The sequence below is a fragment of the Macaca mulatta genome, chromosome 4 (genome assembly GCF_049350105.2).
Source record: "Macaca mulatta isolate MMU2019108-1 chromosome 4, T2T-MMU8v2.0, whole genome shotgun sequence".
Classification (NCBI taxonomy): Eukaryota; Metazoa; Chordata; class Mammalia; order Primates; family Cercopithecidae; genus Macaca; species Macaca mulatta.
Genome location: NC_133409.1, coordinates 82,839,330 through 82,852,344, shown reverse-complemented (window position 1 = coordinate 82,852,344; position 13,015 = coordinate 82,839,330).

Genomic DNA, 13,015 nt, shown 5'->3' with positions numbered 1-13,015 from the left:
GGGAGTCAATTAAACCTCTTTTCTTTACAAATTACCCAGTCTCAGGTATTTCTTTATAGCAATGAAGAACAGAATAATACATATGCCATGCTCATAATGTAGGTTCAGAGATTATTAGACTTTCTCAAGTATCTGATGTGACTTAAGAGGCCCCCCATGTGGGCTTAGCTTGTCCAGAGATTACTCTATAGGTGAGCAATAATGGCTCTGATGATGGTAGCACATCATTGCTGCTTGAGTGCTCAAGAGCGAGAATATCTACAGTCATCTGGTTAAATAATGGCATTAACAGATCACATTCTTAGGGGTACCACGTGGCAATGTAGATAGAGTTTGAACATACACAGGTATTCTTTGTCTCTACTAGTACTCAACAAACACTGCTGGTTGTGAGCAATGACCAACAATATTGTTCACAATATTATGCATCAAGTTTAACTAAGATGTTTGGAAAAACTTAAGATCCTAAACCAAGTAGATAAAATGTAACATCACTTATACTCAAAAACTGATTACATTTTGTTTTGGTGAGTTTGAAAGACAAAATTCTCAAATGGTCCTAAGATCACCACCATCTGGTTCCCTTGAACAAGGGCATCACTGCGAATATGACATAATTCATTCCAATGATTAGGTTATGTTGCATCATAAAGATGCAGTTTTGCAGATATAGTTAATATCCCAAATTAGCTGACTTTGAGTTCATTGAAAGGATGATTATCCTGGACCTCTCTTAATTAGGTAAACCCTTAAAAGGGACTCAGATCTTCCTGAAGGGAGCCTAATCAAGTGGCTTGAACAAGGGATAAAAAAATGCTGACATGTCTCAAAATATATCCAAGATAAAACTAGTTATCAGGACCTCTACTGCCACCACCCAGTTCAAGTTATCATCACCTCTGGCCTAAATTACCACAAGAGTTTTCCAGCTGGACATCTAGAAGAACTTCTCTTTCTTGTAGTGTATTTTAATGAAGCAGTTAACTGGATCTTATTAAATTAGAAGGTATATTATATTAATCCTGTACTCAAAATTCTCCAATGACTTCTGCTCTCTCTCAAATAAAGCTAAAGATTATAGCACCCTGAATGTCTAACTTCATCTCCTAGTTGGTCGTCTCCCATTCACTCACTGGAATACTCCTGTGCACACCTCTAGTTCCCTTTTCTGTTTTATTTTCAACGAAGAACTTTTCAGCATTTAAAATACAAAAAATTTATTATCATATGATATGATAATATCATTGTGATATTTATGATTTCCGTCTGTCTCTTTATCTTGCCACACCCATGACCCACTGAAAAGCAAACACCATGTGACCAATGAAGTTAGTCTGTTTTGTTCACTAATAAATCTTAATGTGCCAAGAACAGTGTGGGTGACAGAGTTAACACTTGCTCAGTATTTGTTGAGTAAAGGAATTAAAATATTCATTTCCCAAGAAATATTCCAATAAAAAGGAGATGGGACAATACTTTTTGAAACAAGTATATTTATTCTGCTTAGAGAAAACATTCTTACATGGATATTTGTCATATACAAATTGTCCATCCTTTCCTTTAAACGTTTAGAATGGCATGTTTGAATCCCCAATGTAACAGTGAAGAGATGTCTCAGGAAGATTAAAAAGAGATGAATAGTTTCCCTGCAGTTATTTTGATGTGACTTTGTTCTATACTCATATACTCACGGGTGGCGCTCATAAGCTAATTTCGGAATATGCTTCTGACCTGGATTTGAGGCAGTAGCTGACCCTATCATTCCCACTAATTTGCTAATCATTTGAGGAAGGAATGTATCTCATGATCATAGTGAACAATAACAAGTATCTAGGGGCTATGTTGACTGATCATTTTCCTCATTTCTGCATTATACATAGAAATGAACTAAAGAGAGAAACCAATATAATTACAACAACTAAGCACTATGTATGCAATGTGTCAATTTACATTCAGGCTGCCACCTTCGTATTTTTCATGTAACGCCAGTGGCAGACCATAAACAATTGTTCACCAATACCAAAGAAAGAGCAAAACTGGACAGAGGTTGAGAATAGGCTGAGGCAAGCAAATGCTGCAATGTGCAGAGTCCCTATTTAGCAAATGTATCTTTTTTTTTTTTAATATAATAGTTTAAGGGAGAAACATAAGCAAGATGTTACAATAGGGCATCCTAGTTTTTGGCCTCCTCAGAAACACCAATTTCACAATCATAATACCGTAGTGAGGATTTCAGAATCCAGTTCAGATGTTTCAGAATACCAATTGAGCGCAAGATATGAGAATAGTAACATCAAAAAGGGAAAAAAGAACTCTTTCACTTTACCCAGGTGTCCCCTTCCTCAGGCAAGCGCTAATCTGTGCCGAGACAGGCCTCCTTGCCTGAGATTTTGCCTACAGGATAAAAAAGAGTGAAGTGATCATCCAACTTTGCCAGTCTTTTGGGACATTGCCTGAGAGGTCCATTTCTGCTTACCTTACCAAGAACACTGAGGAAACTGGCATGGCTAGATCACCTGGGGGCAATGAATTTACAACACCTGGTGCCTGGCTTTCAACAACCTGTCTGCTAACCCTGTCAACCACCCAGGCTGACCAAGAACCATCCGCCAAGCAGTCAAACTGTGGACCTCAACAGCTGGCCCATGCAAAGTTCTACTGCCAGCACCCACAGCTGGAACCCTATGCAGCCCCATAGTCAGTGTCCCATACTCACCAGCAGCGAATGCTTTCTGGGCACCCACAACCTGTGAGTGCACGCGCCCCTGCAGACAGTATGCATGTGCCCACACAGACATCTTATATATCTCAGCAGCCAATGTAGACATCAGCAGCTGGCTCGACTGCAGGATTGGGGGAAGGTGCACAACCCAGAGACTGCACCTTCAAGAGGGAGAAGGAAAAGTGGAGATTGCACCAATCATCGCTATACCTCAGTGCACTGTCCTAGGCAAAAGGGAAGAGCAATTCTCAGCACGAAGTACAGATCTGTGGGATAGGTAGAAGACACACAATCCCAAGATGTCTCCTTTAGGAGGGAGAGAGAAAAGAGGAGCTTGCACCCAACACCATTTCAGCAAAATGCACTAGAGAAAATCTCATTCACCTGGAGATGTGGAAAGTTTGGCTTTACCTAATAGGAAGATTTCTTCAAGACACCCCTAGGAGGGAATTCTGGGCCTAATTTCAATTGCCCTATGTTAGAGTTATGACACTATCTTGTCCATTCACACTGCTATAACAAAATACCTTAGACTGGGTAATTTATAGAAAATAGAAAGTTATTTCTCACATTTTTGGAGGCCGAGAAATCCAAGATTAAGGTGCCGGCAGATTTGGTGTCTGGTGAGGTCTTGCTTTCTGTTTCATAGATGGTGCCTCTTGCTGCATTCTCCTTTTGAAGAAGTCCCAAAAGAGCAAAAGGGTAGAACTCATTCTCTCCAGATCTTTTGTAAGGGCACTAATCCAATCCATGAGGGTGGAGCCTTCAAAGCCTAGTCACCTCCCAAAGACCTCACCTCTTGATACCACCATCTTGAAGTTTAGGTTCCAACCTATGAAATTTGGAGGGACACATTCATTCAAACTGTAGAAGAGACATGGATATTAGACTTCGAATCAGAGTTTTACTGAATAAAGTCCTTAATTACATATTCAGTGAAAACAATTCAGTTGTTTAAAATTGATTATAAAACAGGAAGTCTTGTGCGTAAATCACAGTTGGTGTTGATTTTGTATTATTTGCTACACATACATATACAACACACTACATGTATTCTGGTTTAAATGAAACATTTTACAAGTATGCCTAATGGAATCTAATAAATGTAGGAACTGAATGCAAGAATGTATTCTAAATATAGTTTCTAACACCTAGAGAATATTCTATAGAAATTGAAACTACTTTGCATGATTTTAAAAAAGTACATTATGATGAAAATGGAAAATTAATTACAAAATTTTCTATCTTTTTTCTCTCTTTAGGACATGCCACTTATAAACTTCTAATTACCTGAACCAGAAAAGATGAAAATTCGTTTTAAAATTTGCAGCATCTTCTTTCCATACTCTCCAAATGTTTTGGAATTATACCTTTATAGGAACTGTTTCACAAATTTCAAAGCAGTATAATTATTCCTGTGGTAGAAGGGATACTACACTGAAATGCGACATTCTGCTTATAGTCCTCTTATGAAATGTAAATGAAATTAATATGAAAAAATGACATTACCATTTGGTATACCTTTTTTTTTTTTTTTGCCATTGTTAATTGAGACATACAGTAAACTAAAATGCTTTCAAAGTAGCAGTAACTAAAAACATACATATAAACACACTTCCTGATTTCAGAATGTTGGACTGCTGGAATTTAAAAGCAACCTTTTTACACTTTTGATTGAGTAATCTGAGTGTTTATTGAGTACTCAGAAAAGATTAATGACAAGTCAGCATGTGAACACCTGAACTAACCTTTCACTAATTAGTTTTCCTGATCTCCATGACATCCCCAAAGAGAATAAAAGCAAAGAAATATAATGGCAAATACCTTCTTTTTCACTGGGTAAAACTTGAAGTACATATTTTACTTTGAGCTATCTTAGACTCTTGTAAAATTCATCATCATAAAGAACAATTTGCAATTATCCAAGAGAGTCATAAGTCATGCTTACTAGGTCTAAAATAGGCAAAGTCCTATGTTTATTTCAATAACTATACTAAAAATTATATGTTATAGTGACTTTTAATTACAAAGTAAACTAAAGTATCACTGATACTGATACTAAAGTATCACCTGAGACCTATATCAGGTAGGAAGAATTTGAATGTGATTTATAAAAGTGTGATATATTTACCCAGAGACACCTATCACTTTTATTTATCACCATTATGGACAAATGTAAAAGTATTGCTTTTTAAAGTTTATGTTTTTAGACCACTAATAATTTTTGTGATTTTCTCCTATAGTTGATTCAAGTTTTCATACCATTTTGTAGTCATTATATATGCATACACATGCTTGTAGGTACATATATTCTATATTATACATGAATATATGTATGAGAAATATGTAAATAATACATATATTCTATCCAAAAGCACAAAACTCAAGTAAAAACCAAGTAAGACCAAGTGAGATAATATTCAGCCTTTTAAGAGTGATTTCTTGCTTTATTTTCTAACTTTCTATTAGCTCCTTGTTGTGAATCCAAAATTATATATGCATCTATCTTAGTCTAAGAGAACTACCTAAACTATATCCTATTTTTTTCAAAAAAGTTTTATACAGCTGCTACTTTCATGTCTTCACTTATTCTCAATCATATGTATCTATTTTACGTATCAGTCAACATATCTTTCACTCATTCTTAATCATACGTATCGCGGCTTTATCATGAGAGATTACTCTCTTCTTCTAAATAAAATCTTAGCCCTTAAGGTCAGAGCGTTTGGTCACCTATAACTGGAATATCTCCAAGTTCAGTAACTTGTATCCAATACAAAAAACTTTTGCTATGCATTTATCCTGAGCCACACAGATATTCAAAATTGAATATATTATTCTTCTCCTAACTACATTTTTATACTCCACATTGAACTGTTGTAAATTCTGTATTTTTCAGTCTCTCCTATTGGACTACAATTTTCACCAGGTACTTGATAGTAAATATCCAGTTTCTAAAAAATACTATGAACTCAAGATTATCCTAAATTCTTGACAATTACTATAGTTAATGTAGTTACTCAGTTTTTCCCAAATGCTCCTGCATGCTGTTGGCATCCTTTCCTTTAATACCCCAATAAAACTACTAGTTTCCACATTCCAGGGACTTCCTCCACTTAATGTTTCTCGTTAAATGCAGCATTGAGCTATTGGTGGAATGATGAGTGTTTACAAATATTGGCCTTGTCAATCAACACTTCAAATTTCTGATAAATCCTTGTTATTTCCTAATATATGCTTGATTCAATACTTGCCTTTGTGTCTTCACTTACCTAGTTGACAATAATGTAAATTTTTTGGAAGGCAACATAATTTTACTGAATGTTTGTAGATAATGAAGGATGACTAAAGCTCAGAACCAGTATGGAACTTAAAAATCAGTATTAGACATCAGGGAATATACATTCCTAAACTATTTACTCTCCAGACAAATCTTCATTGGTAACATCCAAATTTCAAGATTTTCTATCCCTGTGAATATCCTCTTTTAACTTGTGGTAAAACTCTAGAATTTCTGCTTGATAGAATTTTTTTTCTTTGTTTCCTCATCCTAGTTTCAAAAGTGCAATTAACTGATCTTCTAGAACAATTTTATCCTTAAGTGTAACCCAGCTGTCCATGTAGCAGAAACTCTAACCAGTATTCAAGCTAAGGCATGAAGTTTTATTCCTTACATTTGACCCTCCTTGTTAACATAAAGTCAAGCCATTAAAAGTTCAAGACTTTATAACCCTAGCATCAAATCAGTTTGACCAGGACTCTGTCTAAGTCATGCATTGTGTTTTGGAATATTAAATTATATATGACAAAAATACTTCTTACTCATTTCCACATGAGAGTCTTAATTACTTAAGACAATCTTTAACCAACTAATTCTAATTCAAAAGAGTGAAAATGCAGTTCTCTACTTCTCTGTTTTCCATTCATTCAGTGGAAGGAATATTAACTGATAATTCTGAGAGGCAGAATTTGGACTAGCTTGAGAATTAAAAACTCTGGGGCAAGGGCCCAATCTTGCAGGAATCCCCACACTTACCTGCATTTTACCTCCAGGTTTCCCATCAGTTTCTCACTTTGAAAAGCAGAGGAGAATTCCCTCATGCTTCTGAATTGAGGTAGAGAACAAAGAGCCAACTCTAAAAGTAAACGACTAAAATTGTATCTGATCAGGGGAAAGATGATGGCTCAACTCCAGCTACTCTATCGTTCTTTCACTTACAGGGAGAAAAAAATGAGACACATTTCTACAAGTCACGTCCCAGGTATGTTTTTTCACCATAACATACAACGACAAAAATGGAAACTTAATCATCTATGCAACTATATCAATAATCATTTAAATATGAAAGGTCTAAATACTCTAATTAAAAAAATAGAGAATAAGAAAGTGGATTTTAAAAATCCATGAAAATAAAAACAAAAAGATTCAACCGTATGTTGTCTCCAAGAAACTCACTCTAAGTATAAAAACACAGGTAGATTAAAAGTAAAGGGATAGGGAGAGGCATCCTTTCTTTAATAAATAGAAAGCTGGAGGAGCCATATTGATTGCAACCGAAGCAGACTTGAGAGATAGAAAGTATTATCAGTGACAAAAGGCAAAATGTCCAAAAAGACATACAAATTCTTAATGTGTATGTTCAAAAAATAGTGTCAAAATATGTGAAGCCAAAACTAGTAGAACTGCAAGTAGATAGGAACATTTACCATTAAAGTTGAAGACTTATAATGTCCTTCAATTAGTAATTGACAGATTCAGAAGGCAGAAAATCAGTAAAAATACAGTTATAATGAAGAGCACAATAAATCAACTAGGTCTGGCATCAGAATATTTCATCCTGCACCAAGAAAATATATTCTTCTCAAGCTATCAAGATACATTCATCAAGACAGATCACATTCTGGGTCACTAAAAATAAACAGCAAATTTAAACTAACAGAAAGCATACAAAATATGCTCTCACATCAATAATGAAATTAATCACAAATCAATAATGAAAAGAGATCTAAAATATCCCAAAATATTTTGATGAGATTAAGCAGAAACATATCTAAGTAACACTTAAGACAAAAAGAAGTGTCAAAAAAGTAAAAAAAATATTTTGAAGTAAATAAAGATGAAAATAGAGATAATCAAAATGTGTGGGTTACATCAACAGCAATGTTTAGAGAGAAAGTTGTAGCATTGAATGCATATATTAGGAAAATGTCTAAAATAAAAAATTTCAGTTTGCACCTCAGGAAGTGGGATAAAGAAGATAAAATTAAATCCAAAGTAAAGAAAAGAAAAGAAAGAATGATTAGAACAAAGATTAATAAGATTTACAAAATAAAATCAATAGAAAAATTAATAAAACCAAAAGTTGATTATTTAAAAGATTGATAAAATTACAAACTTCTAGCCATGATAATTGAAAAAGAACATCCACGTTACTGATGTCAAAAATAAAATGTGGTCATCAATACAGATGCCATGGACATTAAAAAGATAATAAAGAAATATGGGAAACTATGTTCTCAAATTCAATAAATTAGTTAAAACTACCCAACCTATGGAAAGACAAAATCCACCAAAACTCATTCAAACATTCAAAGAGAAATAAAGCATCTAATTTGGTCTATATCTATAAAGATAGATACAGAAAAAAGGAAGACTACAGACCAAAATCTCTCACAAATGTAGATCCAAAAATTCTCACTAAGTTGCTAGTAAATCAGATCCAGCGAAGTATAAAAATAAGTGTATATCACGATTGAGTGGGATTCATTAAAGATATGCAAGGAAGTTTCAACATTTATAAATCATTAATGGCATCCATCATATCACCAGACTGAAAAAGAAAAATCACATTGTCAGATAGATAAACAGATGCAAGAAAAGCATTTGGCAAAATTCAGCATCCATTTATCAACAAAACTCTCACCAAACTAAAAATAAACCTGACTAGAAAATATATACTAACAACCTTCAGCTAATAACATATTTAATGATTTTAAAAAACTAGGTTATTTCTCTCTAAAATTGATCATAAGGCAAGAATGTCTGCTCTCATTACTCTTATTCAATATCCCATTAGGAGTCCTAGCTAAAATAATAAGACAATACAAAGAAATAAAATACATATATTGGAAAGGAAGAAATAAAATTCTCTTTGTTCATGGATGACATAATTACCTATGCAGAAAAGCCCCAAAAATAAACACAAAAAAATTCTTGAACAAAGTGAATATAGCATGTTGCAAGGTGCAGGGTTTATATACAAAATTCAATTGCCTTACTTTATGCTAGAAATGAACAATCAGAAATTAAATTAAAAACAATAATATTTACATTAAAATAAAAATAAAATATTTATGTGCAAGTATAAGAAAATGTGTTCCAGATCTATGTGAGAAGAACTATAAAATAAACACCATGCAAAGAATCAAATAATATCCAAATAAGTAGTGAGATATTTCATGTTTATGGAGGGGATTCCATGTTCATATTGAGGAGGACTCAATATTCTGACAATGTTAATTCTTCCCAGATTAATCTATAGATTCATCACAATTCCAGTCAAAATTCCAGCAAGTTATTTTACCGGTAGTGCCAACTTGATTATAAAGTTTATAAGGAAAGGCAAAAGACTCAGAATAGCAGACACCATACTGAAAAAGAACACAGTCAAGGGGCTGATATATGACTTTAAGACTTACTATAAAAGTACAATAATATAGTGTGGTTGGTATTGGTGAAAGAATAGACAAATTAATGGAACAGAATGGACAACCAGACCCACACAAATATAGTAAACCGATCTTTTAGAGTAGGCAAAGATAATTAGAAAGGGTATTCATTACAACTATCCAGTTGCTGGAGCAACTGCACATGCACATGAATAAAATGATTCCAGACACAAGTGGAAGCCAAAATCTATAAAATGTTTTTAAGAGCTATGGATCCATTAAATATATTAATTGCTTCTCCACACTGAAGTCACTAAATAATAAAAATACTATATTTAAACAGTTTTGTGTAAGCCATTTTGATTTTTTTTTAAAGTGGAAGGATTGAAGACTTGGAACTACAGAATCTACATTCATATTAAAACATTTTCAAAACTGTCATGATTAGCTTTTTTAGATTAGTTTTGTTTCTGACTGAATAAATTTTTCATAGTAAAAAATGTACTCTCTTTTTTCTTATTTTTTTGTTAAATGAGCTCATATGGAATGCAGAGTGCTGTTTAAGGTGACATATAAAATTTGAGTCCATTTTGTTAAATCAGGGTCCATTTCCTCAAGATTACTGTGTCTGTAGACTAGGGAATATTACCATCCTGTCCTACTTTATCTCATAAAGGCAAGACACAGAGTAAAGTGAGTACAGTCGCTTTTATCAACAGATATTATGTAATGAAATAAGAAAAAATAAATGACACTGGCAAAAACAACTCAATTACAATGCATTTTTCAATTGAAAAGCTGTGGAACATTTATCTTATTACTTAATAGCATAGTACTGTACGTGCTTCCCTGAAAATCAATGATTGGCATATTACATATATTAATGTTACCCAGCTATAAAGTTTAAAACCTTTTAAATAAAACAACACATTTGTGGTGACGTTGCATCACATCTATTACTTAATTCAACATTTAATTACTCTAGGTGCCAGGAAATTTGTTGGGCCTGGTATAAGAAGATAAATAAAAATTTATTTTTCTTGGGTACTTGGCAATAATAGAGTGGAAACAAAATAATCAACCATCATTACAATAATTTCGATAATATGCAAAATGTTACTAGTTTCCAATTTTGTCTGAATGATAATTGGACTATCACTTATCCTGTGAGCATGTTATGAATAAAAAAGAACGTTATTCCACAGAATTTAGAAACATTGCAAATATCTGGAAGCATGAAAGAGATTGTGTTCAGTGTGGTTGGATACTAAGTTTAAGAGAACCGAAGCAATAGATTAATATGATAGGATAAGTTGAGTCCAGATTAGATTAATATTTATGTATGGCTGCTTACCACTGAACCATTCCTATATGACTCAGGATCCCAGTACATGAACCACAGAATAAGAGTATTGGGGCTGTGCATATATAGTCTCTGAAAATTCAATAACAACATGTTTGAAGAAGATTCGAATATGTTATCCAAGCAGGTAAACACACATAGCAGTATCTTTTTATATCAAAATAATAATACATTTCAAAAGAATCATACATAGATACTCTGAGTAGGGAGAGTGGGAGGAGGTAGAAGAGCAAAAAAGATAACTATTGGGAACTGAGCTTAATACCTGGGTGATGAAATAATATGTACCACAAACTCCTGTGCCACGTGTTTATCTATGTAACAAACCTTCACATGTACTCTAAACCTAAAATAAAAGTTAAAAACTAATTTTAAGAAATGTTATTTTTTTCAAATGATTTGAACTATTCTCCAGTTTGTTTTTAGTAATATTTCCAAACTTTGTTAAGACCTTATTTGCCATCCTTGAATATAATTGTCTGCCGCCTCCTTACAAAACTGAAATCCATATTCTGACAATTAAAATATTGACTGTATCGAAGATATTTAAAACAGGATGCTGTTGTTTTTATACCTAGTTTTCAAAACAAATGAATTAGCAAACACTAGTCATTATCATTTTAGAAAGTATAAGATCTTTCTCAATTTCTGTATCAAAAGGCAGAGAACAAGTTACAACTTTAACGACTGATTTGTGCCTTTAATATTGAAAATAAAACTGTTTTCTTTTTGGTACACTCAAAGCTAAACCATCTTCCAAAGTAACTGTACCATTTTGCATTTTTACCAGCAATAGATACATGGGAGCTCCTCTTGCCCCACATACTCACTCACATTTTGTGTTGTCGTGTTTTGGATTTTGGTCATTTTAATATGTGTGTAGCTATAGCTCATTGATGTTTTCATTTGCATTTATCTGATGACTAAGGTGTGAATCATTTTTTCATGTGCTTATTTGCCATTTGTATATCTTCTTTGCTGAGATATCTATTAAGGTCTGTGACCCATTTTTAAATGGTTGTTTGTCTTTTTATTGTTGAGTTTTACATATTATTTGTATATTTTGGGAGAGAGCCCTTTACCAGATGTGTGTTTTGCAAATATTTTCTCCTAGTCCGTGATTTATCTTCTCATTCTCTTAATATTTGCCTTTGCAGAGCAGAAGTTTTTTTTTTTAATTTTAATTAAGTCCAGCTTATCTATTATTTTTATCATAGCTAAATAGTGCTTTTTGTATTATATCTAAAAAGTAATTGCCATATCCAAGGTCCTCTAGATTTTCTTCAGTGTTATCTTCTGGAAGTTGTATAGTTTTTCATTTTACATTTATGTCTATGGTTTATTTTCAGTTAATTTTTGTGAAGGAAATAAAGTCTGTGACTAGATTCATTCTGCTGCATGAGAATGCTCAGTTGTTCCAACGCTATTTGTTGAAGAGACTATCATTGCTTCCTTGTATTGCCTTTGCTTCTTTGTCAAAGATCAGTTGACAACATTTATCTGGTTCTATTTCTGTGCTCTCAATTCTGTTAAAGTGATTTCCTTTCTATTGTTTCACCAGTATCACACTATCTTGTTTATTAAAGCTTTAGTAAAGTTGCATAATGTTAGTACTTCGATTTTGTTCTTCTCCTTAAATATTGTGCTGTCTATTTTGGATCTTTTGTGTCTCCATGTTAACTTCACATTCAGTTTGTCAGTTGAATGTCCACAATATCCACAAAATAATTTTCTGGAATTTTGATAAGAATTTCACTGAATCTATAGATTAAGTTGGGCAAAACTGACATCTCAACAGTGTTGAGTCATCCTATCCACGAAAATAAAATATCATTTTATTTATTCTGTTTTTGTTTTACTTCATTCATCAGAGTTTTGTTTTTTGCTTATATAGATTGCATACAAATTTTGTTAGCTATACACGTAAGTATACCATTTTGGGGGATATTAATGTAAATAATATATTTTTAAATTTTAAATTTCATTTTCTTCACTTGTCACTAGATAAGGAAAAAATTGAATTTTGTATATTAACCTTATATCCTGAAACCTTGGTATAATCACTTATTAGTTTCAGGTTTTTTTGTAGAATCTTTTGGATCTTCTACGTAGATGATCATGTCGTCTAATAATAGAAGCCGTTTTATTTCTTCCTTCCCTATCTGTATATATGTTTTTTCTTTTATTGTCCTGTTGCATTATAAAGATTTCTAATACAATGTTGAAAAGGAGTGGTGAGAGGGGACATATTTGCCTTGTCG